Raw genomic sequence first — 24,370 nt, 5'->3', positions numbered from 1 at the left:
ACAACTTTCTGCCCAAACTCCTTCATGACATCTTCCCTCAGCAGCCTTCCCCATCTGCCAGCTCATCAGCATTGCTCTCGGTCCACGCAGCACTTCTATTTTGCTATCAGCCCTGTTTCTTCTTCTGGGCGTCCACAGTCCTGCCACTCTTCCAGGCATATTCATCTTCCAGGCATTGCCATATCAAGCTGGCCTTTTGCTGCCTGAGCTCACATACTTCTCACAGAATTCGGGGCAGTGCCGTGCTTTCTGCTGAGAGGCCCTTCAGCGACTACTTCCACACTTGCAGTTTAATACGTAATATCAGCTCTCTAATTTAGCTGTCATTGCTTAAAAACATTTTCCATTCTGTAGGCTTAAGCTTGTAGCTTTTTATTTGATAAAATTATACTGCTTTCCCAATAACTGCACATACTTATGCTGTTTCTCTAAATGTGAAAGACAAATGACGCCTATCTTGTTAAGAGTGTATGCAACTGGACTTGGAAATCAAGCTTCATGATAATACATTCATTTGTACTATTATTTATGAATAATCTACAATATGCATTGGATATAGTGATGAACATGAGATGATGCGGGGCTTTCCCACTTCAGAGTACATATTCTAGTCTTGATGGGTTTTGGGAAAGGGGAGTATAAACATACAAGTACACAGGCATAAGTGTTACCAACTTAAGAATGGATACCAAAAAACACAAGACTTTAAAAACCATGTCCAGCTCTAAATCTCTTTCTTCACTTTCATAACTACACAGCAAACTTTATGGGGAAGAAATTATTTCAGAAAGTTCTCAATTGTGCCTTCTCTATAACATGTTTTTTTAAAAAAAAGTGCACAAATCTGGCCACCACCACCCTTCCCCACGGTAACACAATCTCTTTCTTCTGAGAAGATGGTACTTTAAGAAGGTGAGACAAGCAGCCTGCAGTGTGCTATACATCTTGGACCCCAGCACTAGGGAGGCAGAGGCAGGTAGATCTCTGTGAGTTTGAGGCTTGTCTTGTCAACATAGCAGTTCCAGGCCAACCACATATACTTAGTGAGACCCCTATCTCACAAACAAACCAACAAACAAGTCAGTCAGTCATTCAGTCATTCAGTCAGTCAGTCAGTCCATCAGTCAGTCAGGGAAACCATTTGCTGAGACCTGGCAGCCTCTCTCTTTTCACAGCTCTCACAAAAGCTCTCCCTCCTCCTTTGTTTCAGTAACCAAGGACATGTAACTCAATACACTGTTTAGTTACTTGGCTTCCAGCTGGGAGACCTCCAAATGCCTCAGGCTCTGCCAGATTCTGACCAATACAGATGTAGATGCTTGAAGCCAACCATCTGACTGATCACAGGGACCCCAATGGAAGAGTTAGGGGAAGAACTGAAGGAGCTGAAGGGTCCTTATCTATCATCCATGGGAGAGGAGGCCCTTGGTCCTGTGAAGGCTTGATGCCCCAGTGTAGAGGAATGTTAGGGTGATGAGGCAGGAGTGGATGGGTAGGTGGGTGAGCACCCTCATAGAAGCAGGGTAAGGAGGGGCATATCACAGGAGGGTTGCAGAAGGGAAACCGGGAAAGGGGATAACATTGAGGTGTAAATAAATAAAATATCCAAATAAAAATAAAGAATAAAATTAACTCTGTTAGGTGCTACCCAACTATCTTTTCAGAACCTCGCTATGCTGTCAGTGGCACTGATAATTTTCCTGATAAATCCTGATCTCTCCTGAGGATCAGTCTTAAGATGCTCCCAAACAATGCCAGACACTTTTTCTCTCAGTTCCTAAAATCTAACAAAGTAACACAAAGTTTTACACACACACACACACACACACACACACACACACACACACACACACACACACATGCTTTTAAAACAATTATTTTGTTTAAAAGAGAGACCACATGAAGTTATGTAGGTAGGGAAGTGGCAGGAAATGGGAGGAGTTGGGAGAGGGGAAAGCATTGATATAGTTAGGTAGATATAGATAGATAGATCTAGATGTATAGATATAGATATATAGATATCTTCTGTAATTCTCAAAGAGTAAGCAAGACATTTTCAATGTTTGAAATGATTTATAAATAGGAGAAAAAGAAGAAAGCAGGGAGGGAGGAGTCTTAGTGACGGAGGCCTCTGGCACAATATCAGAATCCAGAAATGCAAGGTGTCACTGTCCATAGAAATCTTACTTCACAGGAAGGTTGCAAGCACTTGAAAAAAATCGTTTACAATCCAGAAGCCTTCTGGGATGTAACTGACTCCCAGAGCTACATAAAGTCTTAGAAGAAACTAATTTCTGAAAAAGCAACCACTTTCAGCAGGCCTTCCAATCCCTCCAAATCGTATTTTTATTAAATATTTGGAATTTCACAAAATGCACTAAGATTAAACCTACTTATCAGGTGTGCTTACTCCCAGGTGTGCTATCTGTATTCGATGTTCCCTGAGGGGGAAAACATAAAATAGAAAAATACAGTCCATTTTTTTCTTTCCCATATAATTCACTAGAGTATGCTATAACCCCCAGGGACAGCCCTTAAAGAAAAGTAGTCTCTTCCCCCACCCCCACCATCACCCCCACCAGAAGCCATCGACTGTAGAGCTACATTTCAGAATCTTTATCCCATTTTTAAAAGACTTCTTAGTGGATTCCTATCTATTTTTGTTGCTTTTCTTTGAAAGGGAATATAGGGGCTATCACAGCAGCCTTCTATGTTTTTATTTCTTAACCAGGAGCCTGCAGTCATCCATTCCTCTGGAGCAGTAACTTCCTTGCCCTTTACAGTCAGTAAGAGCGTGGAACATAGACTTCTATATGGTGACATCATGAACCACAGACATGGCCTCTGGTGTCAGCATGTTCCAGGGTCACAAGCATGCTCTCTGGTACCAGTATAGAATGTGGGCATCAACAAGGCTCTTGGCCACAGACACCATTATAGCCCTTGGCAGCAACCCAGGCCATGGAGGTCACTATGGCCGTCCAGGAACAGGGGACATATATACCAATATGGTCCTTGGTGCCCACACATCCTGTGGTCCTTAACATGACTTCAGGATTCAGCATAGGCCGGGGACATCTAATCCACATGGTGTTCAGTTGTAACCAAGGACATGGAAATCAACATGGCCCTAGGATGTAGCATAATCACAGACACCAACATGGCCCTTGGCAGGAGCACAGCCTACAGACATCAACATGGATGGCCCCTGACTGCAGCAAGACCATAATTCCAGCATTTAGTCCTTTTAAACCATTTTGGGTGTGACTTTCTGGGACCATAGTGTCTGGTATTTAGTGGTGGGAGATACAGTATGTGCAGATGGACACGACTTGGGAGAAGAGTCAGAACATTGCACACCAGAACAAAACCTACGAGTGCAGGGCACAGAGGAGTTTGGGTAAAGGTGCAGAGGAGCAGAGGGCACTCTCTATGCCCACCAAATTATTCATTTTTCAGAGGATTGGTAGGAACAAACAGGGGCGGGGCCAATAGGGATAGAGTTAATGTACCAGAACAGAGTAAACCATTCTGAAAGACAGAAAGACTGGCTTGGTTAGCAAGGAACAAGGTGGAACTTAGCAGGGGCTGTAGGCATTGTCAGGGCATTGGCCCAGCTCAGATTCTCACCATGCTTGCTACTGCAAGTTGCCTGGTGGTTAACGTCTGCTCAGCAACTCCTCTCTGGACTCTGCTGCTGATGCTCTTGGCTGGCTACCTCAAAAACAGGCGCCCCAAGAACTACCCTCCAGGGCCCTGGCGCCTGCCATTTTGGGGCAACTTGTTCCAGTTTGATTTTGATGTGTCACAACTGCATTCGGGGATCCAGCCCGGTAAGAAAGGGAGAGCGTGTCTAGTTGTGATACTGAGCTGTGGAAACAGGGACAGGAGGGTGGTGGAGGCTGATGCTGCCTGCCTGCTAACCTTGCCAGTAGTGCTAGTTTCTAATCTTGGTCCTCCTGTGAGAGACAAGATGTTTAATGCCAAAAAGTTGATTTTATTATCTTTGCATAAACAAATTTCAATGTTATTCCATTACTGTCTAACAACACACTATGCTAGATTTCAATTGGATTATTTTCTTTTAGTTCTAAACCAATCAAGTTTAATATGAAATAGATAATTTTTTGTTTTAAGTATACTAAGGTTGATGGATGAGTTAATAGTTCATCTTAATAAATAAGCTCTGTTGCTGTGACAAATGTGTAAGCCAGTGCCCATCTGCTTAGTATTTTAAGCACTTTAGCAGGAAACACACACACACACACACACACACACACACACAACTGTTCTCTTTATCAAATTTTCTATAATATGATTTTCTCTCATTGATACTTGTTTATTCTAGAGTTTGCTGCCTGCTTCTCTACTGACTTTATCAACTACAGAGAAAGTACAATGCAGTCTCCAGCTCCATTGGGAGTTTGCCTGACTCAGCTTTCTCTCCTACCCTCCTTCCGTGTGTGTGTGTGTGTGTGTGTGTGTGTGTGTGTACACATCTGAGATTGATAGGTATTACTTTGTGCAGTTACCACCTTTTTTGTAATATTGCTTTTTATCTATAGTAATTTCCTGTGCCCTGTGCCTCGACAGAGTATGCTTGGGCCACATGTATAATTATTATTACTACTTCCTTGTCCATTATTTACTATTCTGATCTCTTACAATTAGCTATGAAGAGTAGATCATTTTATGTACTTATTGTTATATAAGGATTTTTACTCCTTAATTTTATTACTGTGTTTATATTTCTGTTTCTTTCCTCTCCCAATAGCCCTTTCTGTGTGTTTCACTTTCACTGTGGAACATTTTTCAAATAGTCATCTTCACTCTCTCCATATATTTCTTTTATCATCCACCCTGTAGTTGCTTTGTGCTATACAATAGGCACATTCAGCTGAAGAGATTTACTAACACCATTCTCCACAGGAACTAAAGTGACTACAAGCATAGAGAACCCCTGTCTCCCTTGTATGGTACATCTGTCTCGGGTGTCTCCACACACACGGTGAACCACATCAGACACTAAGCTGCTCTTCATTGCCCTGTGCAGATAGAATTCAAAGGCAGAAGAGCCTGTTGTCCTTGCTCCTTACTCCTGCTCCTATGGATATGTCTTTTCTGACCCTTCAAGTTCACAGTCTTCTTTCTGACCTCAAGCACTTCCTTTCTCCATTTGTTCTGAGGAGACTGCAGCAGAAGGAAACTTATTAGCTTTGCCCTACCTCAGGATGATTTCCCCCTCCATGTTGATACTGTCTTCCTCATTTTTATAGGACACTAGGTTGATGAAATGCTCCCCTTAAAGCTTTTACATAGTATCCTGCTTTGTTCTGGTCTTTGAGGTTTCCCCATAATAAGTGATACATTTATTTTATCTCTGCTTTCGCGTGACTTTCTGTTTTTAGATTCTGTTGATTGTGATGATTTTACTTAATAAACCTTGTGGCTTCATGCTGTTGAGTTCTTCGCGGCAGGGTTGTATTTTGCTCCACTAGGAAGTTTCTTCCATTCTTTAAGTATATTCTCATCTACACTGTCTCCTTCCTGGTTTGGTTGACAGCTGGAGGCACAGCTATAAGTCTCTGTGAGTGTGGTTGTGCTGAATCAGCAGGGTGTTCTTTTGACTGTCACCATGCATTTGTGTCCCTGACTGACCCTTTGAACACAGAGCCTTTTCAGAGATGCAGTGGGTGGCTGGGACTAAACAAAGTGCTTCACAAGTGCTGCTCTCATTCTTCCCCACAGGATCCTATGAGGGATGGGGTGATTTTTTAACTCTTTCACTGCTGGGGGCCTGAGCCTTGAAAGATCGCATCGCCCCATAGTGGCCACAGTCATTGAACATTAGAGCCTATGTGCTTCCACCACTCCAGATCTTCACACGTGTCCACTCCCATGTCTCTACACCCTTTATTGCATGTCCACATCTACTAATACAGTGGTTCTCACCCTCTGTGTCGTGACCTCTTTGGGGCCACATATATATATATATATATATATATATATATATATATATATATATATTAGGAAAACTATAGTTATAAATTATTAGCAACAAAATAATTTTATGGTTGGGAATCCCCACAACATAAGGAACTGTATTACAAAGGCACATTATTAGGAGGTTGAGAATCAACCTGAAAAAGGTTAAACAGAGAACAGTCTCTTTCCCACACTGATATCATACATTTTACTAAAGTTTCCCAGGCTTGCTACAACGGGCTCGTACAGAGACAGCTTGAGCTCCCTGAGGAGTGATGACCCTGTTTCTCTGCTTTCACTAGACACCAGATTACAGACCTTGCTTTCTTGAAAACATTTTTACTCTCATGATGTAGTCTAGGGAAACATCGGATGCTCTCTCAGCTCTTAATGGTAAAAGCATGAATAAAGGTATAAGAAGAGATTTCACATTATAAGTTGAATTAAAATTTGATAGAGTGGAGATAAGTGGAAAATTACTGGAATATTCCTATGACACAAAGGTAACTTCCTCACACAGATGTGCAGATTCCCCTCTGTGTTTGTCTCATTATTTACACGTGTGCCTCCCATGTCTGGAAGATGCTGTGTAGATGGCATAATTCTCTAGAGAAACAGATCTTTGATTTTGTAAGAAGTCCATGAAAACTGTACAAAACGTACACAGACTTTTCTCACGCTTCATAAGGTGATGTGTGCCTAAGTCTCAGCCTTTGCTGAACGTTAGAATTCTTTAAGTAGAGATGAGGATAATTTGTTGACATTTACATCTTTATACCTTCCTAGATTTTAGAGATAGAATATCTCTAAATTCATACTCACCTATGCCATTGATTTTTTATAAAGTATGTTCCACTTTAATTGAAATTAAATTCAGTTCAGAGGGGGAAAACATTTTCAGAGACACTTCCAGAGACTGAGGTGCGTCCCTCTGTTCACATTAACACACAGACCCCTCGACACAAGTCCACTGAACACACATCGGTCTGATACTGACACGGGCACATTCAACTATGACTACTGAAATGCTTTTCAGTTTGTGAAGAAGTATGGAAACCTAATTAGCCTGGACTTTGGCAATATCTCTTCAGTGATCATAAGTGGACTGCCCTTAATCAAAGAAGCATTAACTGACATGGAACAAAACCTTTTAAAATGCCCCATTTTAGCTTCAAGAGAACATGTCTTTAAAAACAATGGTAAGTTTAATTGACAGCAATATTGAATTCAGTGGGTTATTAAAAACAAGACGTGAATTCAGAAGGAAAATGGGGAACTGGAAAGGCTCCACTGATAGCTGAAGGGAAGGAGAAGAAAAGAATATTAACATGATGCACTGCACATTTATTCAAAAGAGAAAGGGCTGATAATATTGGGTTCTAGTATAATAGAGGTTGTGTGTACCATATGTTAAAGGTACCTCTGTGTCTGTAATTTTACAACATCCCTAAGAATAAAATCCTTCATGAAATGTTATATTTTACTGTTTTACTCTCACCCTCCCATTTACCCCTCCTCTCTGTCTCCTCAGAAAAGCAGAGGTCTTCAGTGGATAGCAACCAGCCTTGGTTTATCAAATTGTAGTAAGACTAGGCACACCTTCTTGGATTGAAGCTGGACAAAGCGGCCCAGTTATGGGAAAGGGATCCAAAACCAGGCAATATTATCTTTAAAGTCAGCTGACTACTTCATTCCCAAAATGAAAGCAACCATCTGAAGACTGACAGCATCTCCCTCTAAGAGAGCCTTGGAGAAGCCCTGTGTCCTGCAGAGTAACTCATAGGCATGGACAGGAAGTAACAACAGTACCTTCCACAGCCAGATCCATGTGTTTTATTTTCCTTTTCCCACTCCAACACTGTGCCTTAGCAAACAGACGTGGGGCTCCTTCCTCCTGCTGATGCTCTTTGTGTTTATGGCTCCCCAAACTGACTCATTCAGGCCAGGCCCCACAAGGATTTCTAGCCTTCCTGATAGCATTAGAATAAACTACCATGGGTGCACAAAGAGATCATTAAATCAACTGATGTGCTTGAAAGTTGAAACAGACTTCAACTATGTTAATCTATAAAGCCTTCATTTTCAGCAATTAGGAGTAATTTCCATATTTAAGAGGATATAAAACTCGTGGCACTGTCAAGAAGACCCCAGCTCTTCATTTTATTGTAATAGCAAGAGAAGCTTTTATTATAATAGCAAGAGAAGCTTTTGAGTGGAGTTGGATAGAAGAGAAGAACACTTTGCATTTTGAGGCTCATTTAGCATACTTGATAGAAAACCCAGGTCTGGTATTAGAAGTATTATCATTGTAAGTTAAAAAAGAAGGAGTTTTAACACCCAAGGTGACACAAATGATAGTAACTAGCTTGGGATGATGACATTAAAACACCATGGACTGAAATGATTCAACAGAGAAGTCATCATGAAGTAAGTCTCAGATACCAAGAAAATGGGATTCTTAGAGGTCTGTCAGAGGAGTGGATATTGAAAAAGGAACAATGGCAGGAAACGAAGTGATTGATGGTATTGACTTCTATTTGGTAATTTAGGGAATATAATAGTGACTTCTGTCACACACGTGTAGAGTCTAAATTCCTGTACCTGGCAAAGTTTATGACATACGCATGACTCAGGTATGTGTAGGTTCTGGAAAAACTACAATTACTGTCAAAAGAGGTTATTTAAATTATTGGACTTTATTAGATTTCCTGAAACAAAACATAGGATAAAAAGGAGGTTTTATACTTAGTCTTAAAGAATTTCAACGATTTCTGAGTTAATAGAGAAAAATAAAACAATAAAAGTTACAGGAAGGTTTTGGCTCCTTTGACAAAAATCAAGTGACCATGGGTGTGTGGGTTCATTTCTGGGCCTTTGATTCTATTCCAATGGTCTATCTGTCTGTCTCTGTACCAATACCATGCCAAAACCATCCAATGGAAAAAAGATAGCATTTTCAGCAAATGGTTCTGGTTCAACTGGAGGTCAGCATGTAGAAGGATGCAGATCGATCCATGCTTATCACCCTGTACAAAGCTTAAGTCCAAGTGGATCAAGGACCTCCACATCAAACCAGATACACTCAAACTAATAGAAGAAAAAGTGGGGAAGCATCTGGAACACATGGGCACCGGAGAAAATATCTTGAACAAAACACCAATGGCTTGTGCTCTAAGATCAAGAATCGACAAATGGGATCTCATAAAACTGCAAGACTTCTGTAAGGCCAAGGACACTGTTGTTAGGAAAAAAATGGCAACCAACAGATTGGGAAAAGATCTTTACCAATACTACAACTGATAGAGGGTGTATATACAAAATATACAAAGAACTCAAGAACTTAGACCGCAGGGAGACAAATAACCCTATTAAAAAATGGGGTTCAGAGCTAAACAAAGAATTCACAGCTGAAGAATGCCGAATGGCTGAGAAACACCTAAAGAAATGTTCAACATTTTTAGTCATAAGGGAAATGCAAATCAAAACAACCCTGAGATTTCACCTCACACCAGTGAGAATGGCTAAGATCAAAAACTCAGGTGATAGCAAATGCTGGTGAGGATGTGGAGAAAGAGGAACACTCCTCCATTGTTGGTGGGATTGCAGACTGGTACAAGCATTCTGGAAATCAGTCTGGAGGTTCCTCAGAAAAATTGGACATTGAACTACCTGAGGACCCAGCTAAACCTCTCTTGGGCATATACCCAAAAGATGCCCCAACATATAAAAAAGACACATGCTCCACTATGTTCATAGCAGCCTTATTTATAATAGCCAGAAGCTGGAAAGAACCCAGATGCCCTTCAACAGAGGAATGGATACAGAAAGTGTGGTACATCTACACAATGGAATATTACTCAGCTATCAAAAACAACGACTCTATGAAATTAATAGGCAAATGGATGGAACTGGAAAATATCATCCTGAGTGAGCTAACCCAATCACAGAAAAACACACATGGTATGCACTCATTGATAAGTGGCTATTAGCCCAAATGCTTGAATTACCCTAGATGCACAGAACACATGAAACTCAAGACAGATGATCAAAATGCGAATGCTTCACTCCTTCTTTAAAAGGGGAACAAGAATACCCTTGGCAGGGAGTAGGGAGGCAAAGTTTAAAACAGAGGCAGAAGGACCACCCATTCAGAGCCTGCCCCACATGTGGCCCATACATATAGAGCCACCCAATTAGACAAGATGGATGAAGCAAAGAAGTGCAGGTCGACAGGGACTGGATGTAAATCTCTCCTGAGAGACACAGCCAGAATACAGCAAATACAGAGGCGAATGCCAGCAGCAAACCACTGAACTGAGAACAGGACCCCCATTGAAGGAATCAGAGAAAGGACTGGAAGAGCTTGAAGGGGCTCGAGACCCCGTATGAACAACAATGCCAACCAGAGCTTCCAGGGACTAAGCCACTACCCAAAGACTATACATGGACTGACCCTGGACTCTGACCTCATAGGTAGCAATGAATATCCTAGTAAGAGCACCAGTGGAAGGGGTAGCCCTGGGTCCTGCCAAGACTGAATGCCCAGTGAACGTGATTGTTGGGGGGAGGGCGACAATGGGGGGAGTATGGGGAGGGGAACACCCATACGGAAGGAGAGGGGGAGGGGTTACGGGGATGTTGACCTGGAAACCGGGAAAGGGAATAACAATTGAAATGTAAATAAGAAATACCCAGTTAATAAAGATGGAGGAAAGAAAAAAATTTTGTGTCAACGAGGGTGCTGAGGGTACCTGGAAGAGAATGAGGGACAAGAGACATGAAGAAGGAAGGATGCCAAGACAAGAGTTTGATCAAGGCGACAATTTTATTTTTCCCAAGGCTGAATTTATACCATAACAGGGGTAACAGAGGGAGGGGGGAAGTGTGAAACATTTCCACAGGCCAAGGACACAGTATTTGTGTGGTCAGCTGATGTCAACTGGATGTCAGAAAGGTCACAAGTTTGTCATATCTATTAATCAGAAGGATGTTGGTTTTTCAGAAAGGTTACAGGTCATCACATTGGGCATCCTGATGTCAGATGTATTTCTCAGCAAGGTCACAACTTTATCATATCATTATTCATCCTGACCACCAGATTTGTATTAGTCTTCTGCAGCTGGCTGGGGATTTTCCATGAACCCAGTCATACTTAATTCTAACCATAATAATAACATCAATAATGGAGGATTTCAAGGGCATCGCTCCCAACATCTTTGTACCCATGACAGTGAGTGTCCAAATATGATGTGACTTTCTCTATGATTAGGTATTTGAGATATCTTAGGTTTAGGGTCTTAAGACTATGAATATTCTGCTGCTAGTGTTCAAGTGAACACATCCAATCTTTGGGGAATTTTACTGTGATTTTTTTAAAATTTATTTTATTTTTAAGATTATAAGATATTATATCACATCCTCCATTCCTGTTCTTCTACATATAAATCTCCATTTTTCCTCCGCAGTTCTTTTAGACAGGAACAATCCTGAGTCAGGGTTTTTGACTGTGGGATATCAACCCCATCTCTCCACTTGATGCCCTGACTTTCTACTCGAGTTGGATTCTAAAGTTCCCTTTCCCCGTTGTTGGGCATTTCATCTAAGGTCCCTCCCTTTGAGTACTGAGCACTTCTTACCTTTCAGGTCTCTGGTATGTTCTAGAGGGTTCCCCTACCTTCTACCTCCCAAGGTTGCCTGTTTCCATCTTTCTGCTGGCTCTCAGTGTTTCACTCCTGATCCTCCACCCTAATACCTGATCATGTTCTTCTTTTCTGTCACGCCCACCTCGGCAGGCAAGGAAGACGCAACACGGTTGGATTCTTCTCAACAGCCTTTACTGCAGGACACCTTCATTGTTGACACGGGGATGCAAGCAGCAAAAGCGCTCGCCTTATATACACAACAGTATGCTAATATTCTTTCAGGGATTGGCGGGGCACGAGTCACCCCACTGTCATCCCAGCTACTTGTCCTCCAGAGATTGGCGCGGCATGAACCTCCCGTTAGCATAGTACCGCCCAGCCAGACTGATGCCAGGTGCAAAATCCCACGCATGCGCAGTACTGTTGTTCACCACAGGAGGGCGCCAGATCACCTCATTATCATAAAGCTGCCCTGCCAAGGGGACAAGCCTGCGCATGCGCAGTAAGTTATTCACGTTCGAACGGGGCTGGCTGTTGGCGCCATCTTTACTTTGCCGCGCACTACACTTTTCCCCTCCCTGTCCCCGTCTCCCACCCAACTCCTTCCCTATCTCTGCCCCCTGTGATTGGTTTCTTCTCCCTACCTAGTAGAATTGAGGCGTCCTCGTTTAGGCCTTTCAGCTTGTTTGCCTTCTTGAGTTCTGTCGTTGCATCCTGGGTGTTCTATAATTTTTGTCTAATATCCACTTATTAGTGATAGTCCATGCATGTCCTTTTGAATCTGAGTTACCTAACCCAGGATGATATCTTCTACTTCCACCCATTTGCCTGAAAAACTCAGTATGTCCTCATTCTTAATAGCCAAATGGTATTTTATTGTGTAAATGAACATTTTCTGTATCCATTCTCCCATTGTAGGACATCTGGGTTCTATCCAGCTTCTGGCTGTCACAAATAAGGCCACTATGAACATAGTGAAGTAGGTGTCTTTGTGATATGATAGAACATCTTTTGAGTATATGTCCAGCAGTGCTATAGTTGGGTCTTCCAGTAAAAGTATTTCCAATTTTCTGAGGAACTGCCAGATTGATTTCCAAAGTGGTTGTACATGTTTGTGCTTCTACCAGCAATGAAGAAGCGTTCTGCTTGCTACACATCCTTGTCAGAATGTGCTGTCCCTCGAGTTTCTGATCTTAGCCATTCTGATTGGTGTAAAATAGAATCTCAGGGTCATTTTGATTTTTATTTCCCTGATGACTAAAGATGTTGAACATTTTTTTAAGTGCTCTGCAGCCATTTGAGATTCCTTAGTTGAGAATTTTTTGCTTAGCTCTGTTTTCATTGGGGTATTTGTGTGTTTTTTTTTTTTTTTTCTTCAGTCTGAGGTCTAGAGTTCTTTATATATTTTGAATTTTAGCCAGATACAGGGTTAGTAGATGTATGGTTAGTGAAGGTCTTTTCCCAATCTGTAGGTTGCCCTTTTGTCCTATTGACAGTATCTTTTGCCTTACAGAAGCTTTTCAGTTTCATGAGGTCCCATTTATCAATTGTTCATCTTAGAGCCTGAGGCATTGGTGTTCTGTTCAGGAAGTTTTCTCTTGTGTCAGTGCTTTAAAGGCTATTTCCCACTTTCTCTTCTATTAGATTCAGTGTATCTGGGTTTTATGCTGTATTTATCCACTAGGACTTGGGCTTTGAGCAGGTAGATAAATATGAATCTATTTGCACTGTTCTACATGTAGATATCAATTAGTTCATCATCGTTAATTGAAGATGCTTTCCTTTTCCCACTGTATGGTTTCTCGATTCGTTGTCAAAAAATCAAGTGTTCATAGGTGTGTGTGTGGGTTTTTTTTCTGGATATTCTATTCTATCCCACCGATCTGTCTGTCTCTGTACCAATACCATGTTGTTTTTATCACGATTGCTCTATAGTACATTATGTATTCTCTGATAAGTAGACATTAGCCAAAAAAAGTACAGAATACCCATAATATAACTCAAAGACCCTAAGAAGTTAAACAAGAAGGAAGGTCCAAGTGAGAATACTTAAATCCCCCTTAGAAGGAGGAACAAAATAATCATGGGAGACAGGGAAGAAGAGACCTGAGAAACAGGGAAATACAGGGACAGGATGAGTTAGGGGTAGACAGGAGAGAGGTCCAGGGAGGTAGGGGAGTGAATGGAAATATGCAGCTCCTGGGGATGAAGTATAGGGGGAACCTGTACAAAGTTCCAGAATCCTAGGATGGGGAAGGTTCCCAGTACTCAATGTGGGTGATCTTAGCTGAAATGCTCAACAGTAGGGATATGACACCAGAAGATACCATCCCCAGTAGTCACACAGGGCTCCCAGTGAAGGGATGAGGACACCAGCACGCCTACAATTTTTTTCTGATGCAAAATACCTCCTGTCTAAAACAAATGCAGGGACAAAAATGGAGCAGAGACTGAAAAAAGGGCCAACCATGACTGACCTGACTTAGGATCCATCCCATGGGCAGGCACCAATCCTTGGTACATTGCTGATTGTACTTGATGACTGGAGCCTAAAAGGGCTGTCCTCTGAGAGGCACTACCAGCAGCTGACTGAAACAGATCCAGGTACTCACAGCCACGCATTGGACTGAGGTCTGGGACCCCTATGGAAGAGTAGGGTAAAGACTGAAGGAACTGAAGGAGATAGAAACCCAAGAGGAAGACCAACAGTGTCTGTAGCAGTAATAGGCTATGCCATTTGGCTCCAATGGGTCACATCCATACAATTGCCCAGGTGCTATCAGGATTCACACACATGCGCACACACACACACACACACACACACACACACACACACACACACACACACACCAGTTAATTTTTAAATTCCTTGGCTAGCTCAAAGGATTGGCACTTCTAGTCCTCCCAGTGACTAGCACACATTTCCCTCCTGTAATTCTGGCTTATTTCCCTCTAATTCTACATTTTATTTTTGTTGCCCTGGCTCCTTCTGGGCAGCTCCCTAGTTTTTGCTGCCCATGAGACTTCTGGGCAGTCCTGGAAAGGCTTCTCAACTACATTTCAGATAATTTTTCCTTCTGCTGCTTTAAATCTAATTCATCTCCCTCTGAATTCTGGCAATTCTCCTTCCTTCCTTCCTTCCTTCCTTCCTTCCTTCCTTCCTTCCTCCCTACCTCTCTTCCTTCTTTCCTTTTTTTCTTCTTTCCAGTTCCTAGCCCACCCAAATCCAAAGCTCCCACCACAGTCTACCACAGGCTTTGGCCATTGGCTCTTTATTGATCAATCAAAAGCTACTGGGAACAAGGACCTTAAGTGTTTGGACGTACAAATTCTTGATTTGGGGGTGAGGGGGCGGGTTAATTCAAAGCATTAGAGCAAGTGTCAAAGAACCTAGACCCTGGGAGCTCCCAGACTGCGCCACCCACCAAAGAGCATACAAGGGCTGGTGTGAAGCCCCAGGCACATCATATGTAGCAGAGGACTGCCTCGACTGGCCTCCACAGGAGAGGATATGCCTAATCCTGTAAAGAATTGATGCCCCATGGAGGAGGAATACAGGAGGGTCACCCTCTCAGAGGCCAAGGGAAGAAGGAATAGGGAAAGAACTCGGTGAGGGGAAACCAGGAGGTAATGTAAATAAACAAAATAATTAATTAATAAAAATAAATTGCCTCTACAAATACCCATGAAAAATACAATATTAGTCTAGGTTTCTTCATCTACTTTATGATTATTTGGTTTGCTGGAGTCATTGACATTTAATATTATTGTTCTACAGTTTCCACTAACGTCTGTAATTTTGACAGTTGTTTTTTCTGGTTGGTTGAATTATTGTTTATTCTTTATTTCATTCTATGTTACTGTTGTAGGATGGCTTTTTAAGTATGTAATCATAATGGATTGCTTCATAGCTCTTATTAGTTCAGCCATTTGTTATGAAATTTAGCCTTTCATGTTTCCTCATAGTTGATGTTACTTTTGTTCCTCTTCTGTGTATGATGTTGTTTTAAGTACCTCGATTGCTGAATTAATGGAGCAGACTACTTTAGTTTCTGCTTATCTTTAAATATTCTTAGCTTTCTATCAGTTAAAATTGCAAGGTTAATTCGTTTTATTTCATGTGCATGGAAATTGTGTATGTATATATATACATACACATATATATATGTACAAATATATATATATATATATATATATATTTGTACCCCACAGGTGTGTAAATGCTCTACAAGGGCAGAAAGGGTCTTTAATCCCTTGAAAACTGAAGTTACAGGCGGTTGTGAGCATCAATTTTGGTGCTGGGGATCAAACTCATGTCCTCTGAAACAGCAGCCAATCCTAACAGTGGAGCCATTTTTCTTAGTCCCTCATCATCAAATGTTAAATGATAATTTTTCTGGCTATGGGCATTCTATGTACATAAAATTAGTTTCAGGAGTTTATCCCAGAGCTCTTAGATATCATAGTTATGCCCATTTTTATTAATATTTTAGTGCAAGATTTACTCAATATTGTCCCCCATTCTCTATAGTCTTTGTTTAATTTAGTCTATTGGTGATGTTTTCCTTTCTGTGTTTTTATTTTAACAGAGTAAAAATCCACTAGTAAAGAGTCTAATATTAAAATTACTTAATATGATTAATAATATTAAACATTAATTGTTTCAATGTTATTAAAATATTAAATGTCAACATACTTTAATGTCATTAATAAAGTTGATAATAAATATTGATCTACTTTAACATTATTAATAATATTAAAATATTATATTTGTTGTGTTATCAACCATAAAGTTAGCAGAAGTAACAAACACATCCCACATATTCTAAGTATTGTTAATTTTATACTGTGCCTTACTATCTGTATACTATTATTGAAACTTTACTCATCATCTACTTTACTTAAATAAAGATTGCCAGCTGATCATAAATAATTCAAATTATGTTGGGACACCACCACACACAGCTACCTTCATAGTAATACTAGTAGTAATTTTCGTGAGGGAAAACAAATCCTGCTCCCCCCAAAAAATTAGAAAGAAGTTGAAAAGATGCCTCTTTATTTCACAATAATCAAGAAGCAAATCTCCAAGTTCTTGACTTTTTAGGATTACTTTCATGAAGTGAAAGCCAGTAACATGCTAGTTTCATAGACATTATCTGTTCACAATGAATACCACTGCATAGACCTGAAAGAGGAATTCCCTCAGTGTAAAAACAGAGGCTATGATAGTTGGATTATCCAGAGAAACATGGATGATGATAAAAATTTGAAGGTGTCCATCTCTGTAGGACTAACAGATACAAATCTCTATGATTTGCCTTTAAGCGTAGTGAATGGCTATTGAGGATTTTAAGCCAAGGGGTGAAGCCATGTGATCACATTGGAAACTATTTACAAAATTACATGAGAAGGCATATATTGTGGAATCAAAAAAGAAAAGGGTATTGAATATTATGCCATCATTTCAGATATGAATGATGCTGGAGTACACCAGGAATAGAGGAACTAGGCTCATTAAAAGTGACCTGTTGCTACATACATATTGCATGGCACATGGCACAGTTGACATACTAGGGTATGCAATGATGAGAGGAAAACCAGAAATCAAAATGACACCAAAGATCCCCCAAGGGAAACGGAGGGAACTTTAAAATGTGGAAAAGTTACTCAATGGTTTCTCCAATATTTTATTTTTTATAAGCTCTACAATGTCTTTCCATTCATAATTAAATATCTTCTTAAAAAACATCAAACATTTTTCAGAAACTGGGAAAACCTGAACTTGTTTGTTTCCCATATGATGGAGAGTCACAGAAAAGACTGGAATCCTGTTGAGCCCAGAAACTTTATTGATGCTTTCCTTACAGATATGACAAAGGAAGATGATTCCTGGGTCTTCTTAGAAAAATATGATTGTTTAGCTGATTCCAATGGATCTATCAGCATCCTACCATATATTTAAGGGTATAACACTGCACTGATTCTGTTCTAGACATATCCCCATGTCTGTTGGCCAGGTGAGCTTCTTCTGAGGATTATGGAGACTCAATCATCAGGATAGTCCAAACTCTCATAGGGCACTAATATTCTTTGCTATGTTCCTTCCTTCATCTTTAGCACTAAGCTATACCATCTTTCTTCTTTCATCGTCTGCTTCCAGCTATATATCTTCTCTCCCTGGTTCTTAACTTCAACCCCCCACTAATACTTATAATCCAGGCTAATATTTCATCTTTCAAATTAATCACACATGCAAAGTCAATTTCAGCTTATTGGCAACATATAATGGTCTTTGTAGATCACTGATGAACACACTCTGGAAATTTAAAATAGGAATAATATTTTAGAAATGTATAAAGCAGTATGTTGGGAATATTCTTAAAAGGAAATGGTTCATTGCTGTTTAGTGTGAGGTCCTAAAACTGTAAAATAATGAACCCAGGAACCAGAAAAAAAAGGCAGAGTCCAGGGCTTTGTTATAGGTTGAGGACCTCCTCTAGTGACAGACATTCCAGTGGACCCCACTTCCTAATTCTTCTGAAGTCCCAAATTAGTTCCACCAACTAGTATCCAGGCTTTTTAAACACGAGTCTGGAGGTGTTGTTTCAGGTTTGTAGCATACCACTAATTGTGCTGCTATTCTGTCACTAGGCCTCTGGCCAAACCAAATTACTGCATCTGTTATAGAATCTTTGACTTGCTGCATTCCAGGTACCTCCTCTGATCAACTGTATAGTGGTAAATACATGTCCACACTCTCTTTTATATCATCTTCCTATCATAATTCATTAGAAGCAGCAATTTATCCTAGATGAGGAGTCAAATTATTCACCATATGGAATACAGGGGTGAGACCATCAACATCAAGAGCAGTGCTAACAAATGAATGCCTCAGAGAAGGTTGGGAAGATAATATTATAGTCTAAAGAATGAATGATAGGTCATAATAGATTTGAACAATGAAAGATTAATTGCAGAACAGGACAGCTATTAAACATGGAAATCTAACAAATCTTTCTCCCTCTCCCTCTCCCTCTCCCTCTCTCTCTCCCTCTCCCTTTTTCTCTCCCTCTCTTCCTTCCTCCCTCCCTCCATCCCTCCTCCCCTCCTCCCTCTTCAGTGAAGGAATTGTCTTGCCTAGTGTGGGTAAAGGCAAGCACGTGAAGATCAAACACTTCATTCTTTAATATCTTCAGGATAGGCTGCCACCAGAAGATGTGGCTCAAATTTAAGATGGATATTTACACCTCTAATGATTGCACTATAAATGATTTAAAGAAGTGCAGGCTGACAGAAACCAGATGTAGATCTCTCCTGAGAGACACAGCCAGAATACAGCAAATACATAGGCAAATGCCAGCAGCAAGCCACTGAACTGAGAATGGGACCCCCGTTGAAGGAATCTTAGAAAGGACTGAAAGAGCTTGAAGGGGCTTGAGACCCCATATAAGCAATAAGGCCAACCAACCAGAGCTTCCAGGGACTAAGCCACTATCCAAAGACTATACATGTACTGACCCTGGGCTCCAACCTCATAGGTAGCAATGAATAGCCTAGTAAGAGCACCAGTGGAAGGGGAAGCCCTTGGTCCTGCCAAGGCTGAATCCCCAGTGAATGTGATTGTTGGAGGGGAGGGTGGTAATGGGAGGAGGATGGGGAGGGGAGGGGTAGGGGTTAGGGGGATGTTGGCCTGAAACTGGGAAGAGGAATAACAATCAAAATGTAAATAAGAAATACTCAAGTTAATAAAGATGGAAAAAAATAAAAAAGAAATGTAAATAAGAAATACCCAAGTTAATAAAGATGGAGGAAAAAAAGCAAACTTAAAAAAAAACAAAATAAAAAAAAGTTCCCCTTGAAAGTAGTAATCAGCTACTTGGATTGTAGATAATTCATGATGTAATCAATTTGACAACCAAGAATAATACTCTCAAGTGGTCTTCTTACTGTATAAAATTAAAGCAGAGAAATGTAAATTGGACACTCGAGGTCATGTCATGACTTACTGATGGACCTGATACATGAAATCAAATGCTCCTTTGAATCCAATTATTTCCCACTTTACTAAAATCTTTTTCAAAAATAAAGTCATAAGAAAACAATTGTCTTGATTTTTATCTAATCAAGACTTTTTGATCAACTTCTCATTTGAAAGAGAACAGCAATATCCAATGAGGTAAAAGCAAATATTATTTTAAAAGTTCCTTCCAATGTTGTTATCCAGTGTAAAGATTCTGTTCTTGAGATAATCACAAATCTTCTCACTATACATGCTATGGTTGTGTAGCTTAGTGCTTTGTGGTACTCCTAACAGTAGGAATGGGATGTCTCTGATTTTTTACCTAATATTGGAACATTTTGCCTCCTACTGTCTAGCCTCCATCCAGCTTTCACATGACCACTTGTTTGTAAGAACTTAGTAAATTACTCTTCTACTACACAAAGGAAACAGTGAACTTCTAATGGGGCAAGAGTAGTAATATTCACGACTGATGCAAGTGACTAATTCTTCCAGCAAGGCTATGCTTTATGAAAGATCTATATCTTAAATAATTAATGCAGGAACATGGACCACGTATTCAAATTCCTGATACTATGGGAAGCATTTTTATTGCAACTTCTTCAATGTGCACATATCTTGGGTTACAATTTCAAATACATGTCTGACTGAATATTTAGATTTTAGAAGCCATCCAATCTATCAGGGATCAAATTTGACTTTTGTAGCTGAGGCTTCAGAATATCAGTAGATTTATAATATACATATTACGCTCATATTCATTTTGCAACGTGCACAGTAATTATGAAATAGGATCAACCAGAGTATTGATAGATGATGAATAGATAATGACATTCATGAACTATAAAGCAGTTCAGTCATGAGGAAAAGAAGTTTTGGCAACTAGTGCAGCATAGATGAGATTTCAGGACACAGTACTAAGTAATTAATTGCATAATTGCACAAACTGTCCTATTTCACTTAAATGATTTATCTACCATATGAAATTTCCTAGACATAAAAGTTAAATGCACATGAGAAACTAGGTGTATTTAACAGGTTCCTACATCCACAATAATATAAGCATACTTAATATTTGTTGATTTGTACATTTGAACATTGCTATGATGATCTTCAGTTGGTGGAAGACACAATTAATCATAATTATTGAGAATCTAAGGCAATAGCAATACAAGTTTGAAGTGATTTGGCTACAAAGAGTGACCCTAATTTAAAATTAAGGCCTGGTTATTTGCATGTCTTTTAGACTATAATGCACTGAAAGACATTCGTCCCTCTCACAAAAGGAAAGACCAAACTAGACTCTGTAACTGGCCTATTAACCCAAATGTGCTTGAATCTTTACAGAGTTGAACTGGTAGTGAGGCTCAACACTATCAAAAGCTACAGTCATGAAGACCACCTTTTATCCATAGGCAAGGAATAGAGGAAGGAAGCAGAAAATAATCTTTTCAGATCTTGTCACAAGATAAAATATCACGGCTACTTGCAGTTTACTGGGCATTAAATACTCACATGCTCCCATTGACTCCAAGAGGGATCTGAAGTTCTTAGCTAAACAACAGTGAATTCTCCATTATGATGGAAAATGGGGAATCCATAGGGGAGATGTCTACCAGTTTCAATTATTTATTATCCTTATATCAGTTCAGGTACTTAACAAAACATTCTTCAAACTGGTTCTATTTACTCATTGTAGTCAGAAGAGGAAATTGAGCCTGGAAGAATGAACGTAGCTTCAGCAGCAGCAATGTTCACTAACAGTCTGTAATGAGCCTTCCAACTCTGATAGATCTCCTTAAGAAAGCACAGTCTACAGATATTCAATACTATGAAAGTTTGTGTCCTCCATGGGAACTTGGGTCCTGATGTTCAGTTATCAGTGGACAGTTGAGCCTTGTGAACTGCATTAGTGGCTTTGAAAGAAATACCAGACAGACCATGAGATGGCTCAACTCTTTTTTTCTATTTTTTTTATTAACTTGAATATTTCTTATATACATTTCGAGTGTTATTCCCTTTCCCGGTTTCCGGCAAACATCCCCCCCCCCCTCCCCTTCCTTATGGGTGTTCCTCCCAACCCTCCCCCATTGCCGCCCTCCCCCCACAGTCTAGTTCACTGGGGTTCAGTCTTAGGGACCCAGGGCTTCCCCTTCCACTGGTGCTCTTACTAGGATATTCATTGCTACCTATGAGGTCAGAGTCCAGGGTCAGTCCATGTACAGTCTTTAGGTAGTGGCTTAGTCCCTGGAAGCTCTGGTTGCTTGGCATTGTTGTACATATGGGGTCTCGAGCCCCTTCAAGCTCTTCCAGTTCTTTCTCTGATTCCTTCAACCGGGGTCCTATTCTCAGTTCAGTGGTTTGCTGCTGGCATTCGCCTCTGTATTTGCTGTATTCTGGCTGTGTCTCTCAGGAGCGATCTACATCCGGCTCCTGTCGGTCTGCACTTCTTTGCATCATCCATCTTGTCCAATTGGGTGGCTGTATATGTATGGGCCACATGCGGGGCAGGCTCCGAATGGGTGCTCCCTCAGTCCCTGTTTTAATCTTTGCCTCTCTCTTCCCTGCCAAGGGTATTCTTTTTCCCCCTTTAAAGAAGGAGTGAAGCCTCCACACCCTGATCATCCGTCCTGAGTTTCACTTGGATGGCTCAACTCTTAAATGGAATGTCTTCAAGTCTCACATCCTGAGTTAATCCTAGGAAATCAGATGGTACAAGAAGAGAATTGACTCCTGCATGTGGTCCTATGAACTTCATTTTTTTTTCAACTTGAAACATATGCAAATGACAACAAATTGAAAAAATAGAATATATTTGAAATGTTTCTTTTTAAAATTCAGAAACCAAAAAGATTCTCTTCGCCTTTGGATACTACCATAACACAAATCTTGACCATCTAAAGACAGAACATTAATCTTTATCAGATAACAAATCTATTACCTTGATTGTCGATAGCACAGATTCTCAAACTCCAAATACTGAGTTTTTAATTTTTCTAAAACCTTAGGTGAAGGGAACTTATTTGCAGAAGCCAGATTTGTTACTGTTATGAGCTTAGCCAGGTCCATCACAGATACTTAGTTCTGAGTGGGGTGAAAGTTGTGGTTACACCTTAAATTCAGGGAAAATTGCAGTGTTGATAATTTTTCAAAACGGTTCTTTGAGAAAATGAGGAACATAGTGTTTCTTGGTTAAGAGAACTCAGGGTGAAATAAAAAAGACAGCATCTTCAAGACAATGTATCTGTTTTCAGAAGAAAGCTTTGAAACTACAGAGCCCCCTATTTTCTTGCAGAAAAGTACACTCTGAGATTGATGGAGTGACTGGCCATGGGAGGCCGCCAAGCACAGATGACCGAGACTCCATGCCCTACACCAATGCTGTCATCTATGAGGTGCTGAGGATGGACAACATCAACCCCTTGAATGTTCCCAGGGAAGTGACAGCTGATAGCACTTTGGATGAATTCTGCCTCTCAAAGGTAACTTGGCACTGTCCTATCTCCAGTCCACCCTTGGCATTATCTGAGGAACCCACACATAAAAGTAACATGTATTTTTGATCCAAGAAATGATTTAAAATGGAAGAAAGGTAAATTATATAACAAAGTGAAAGCATTTCTTTGATGTCTCTAAATAATATTTATGTGTATCATATGAAATACAGAAAAGGAGATTCCCTGTTTGAATTTGTTCAATAAATGATGGCTTTAATCGATGATGAAATTCCTAATGTCTTCCTGTGCAAATATGGGTTCATAAGAGTTATTTCTTTGCATTGATGAGCTCACAAAATGTTTTTCCAGAATTTGCTTACACTTCCATAGTTAAGAATTTTCTAACTCACAAAGAAATCTAGTCCAAAGTGAAATATTAATTATGAGAAATTGCCAAGCAAATATGTATTGAGGGTCCTTATTTATTTCAAACTGTCAAGATCCACTTTTCATGAGAAATACTCCCCTCTCTATTGCACTAGAAAGATGGGAGTATGCAAAATGAGCTTATAATAAGTCTCTTTGCTTCGATATAAAATATGAGTTGGTGTCAGTGACTAAACCTGTTCTGAACATTTGTATCACCCAAGACTTACCATATTAGACATTGAAAGATCTCCCTCATACTTTTCTCCATGGATCCCTCTTACAGTCATTCTGTTCCAAGACTCAAGCTTAGGATCTACTCCCGATTTCTGCAGAGAGCTATGCTGACCACATCATACTCTTTCTGCTGCATATCCAATGCATTCTTTCTGTACAATGTATACCAATCAAATGCATTTCTTAACAGTGATAAACTAAATGCCTGAGGATTCAGCTTAGCATGGCAGCAAGGGGTACACACAGCAGATCAGTCTTCATGATGGTAGCCAAGAAGTAGCAGGAAAGCCTGTAGAAGTCTATCACCACACCCCACTTATTCCACCCAGTACTTCAGCATGGAGGATGGCACCACATATCAGGGAAAGTCTATTGCCATTAGATGATGAGCTCTGGAAATGGCCGCACAGCTACTCTCACTGGTATTCTGTTGTAATATCCTAGATAATTATCAATTACTCAGAATATATTGTTCTCAAGAAAGCTTTCAAGTTGGAATCAGAAAAGTCCACCCTGGAAACACAGAACTGTACCTTTAATCCCAGAGGAACAGACAACCTCAACTTATGCCTTTTACCATGGATTGTCAATTTCAACTCTAATGTCAGCTCTAAACACTG

At 40.3% G+C, this 24,370-nt stretch overlaps 1 protein-coding gene and 1 pseudogene; both read left to right on the top strand.

Moving 5' to 3' along the window:
• LOC116900171 (cytochrome P450 2J3) overlaps positions 1-24,370 on the top strand; it is a 326,660-nt gene that overhangs the window by 182,288 nt on the left and 120,002 nt on the right.
• Positions 1-24,370, top strand: part of LOC116885426 — an 82,279-nt pseudogene that overhangs the window by 25,553 nt on the left and 32,356 nt on the right.

This window comes from Rattus rattus, chromosome 1 (assembly GCF_011064425.1).
Source record: "Rattus rattus isolate New Zealand chromosome 1, Rrattus_CSIRO_v1, whole genome shotgun sequence".
Lineage (NCBI taxonomy): Eukaryota > Metazoa > Chordata > Mammalia > Rodentia > Muridae > Rattus > Rattus rattus.
The sequence above is the reverse complement of the archived record's forward strand: the minus strand, read 5'-3'. Positions and strand labels throughout refer to the sequence as shown.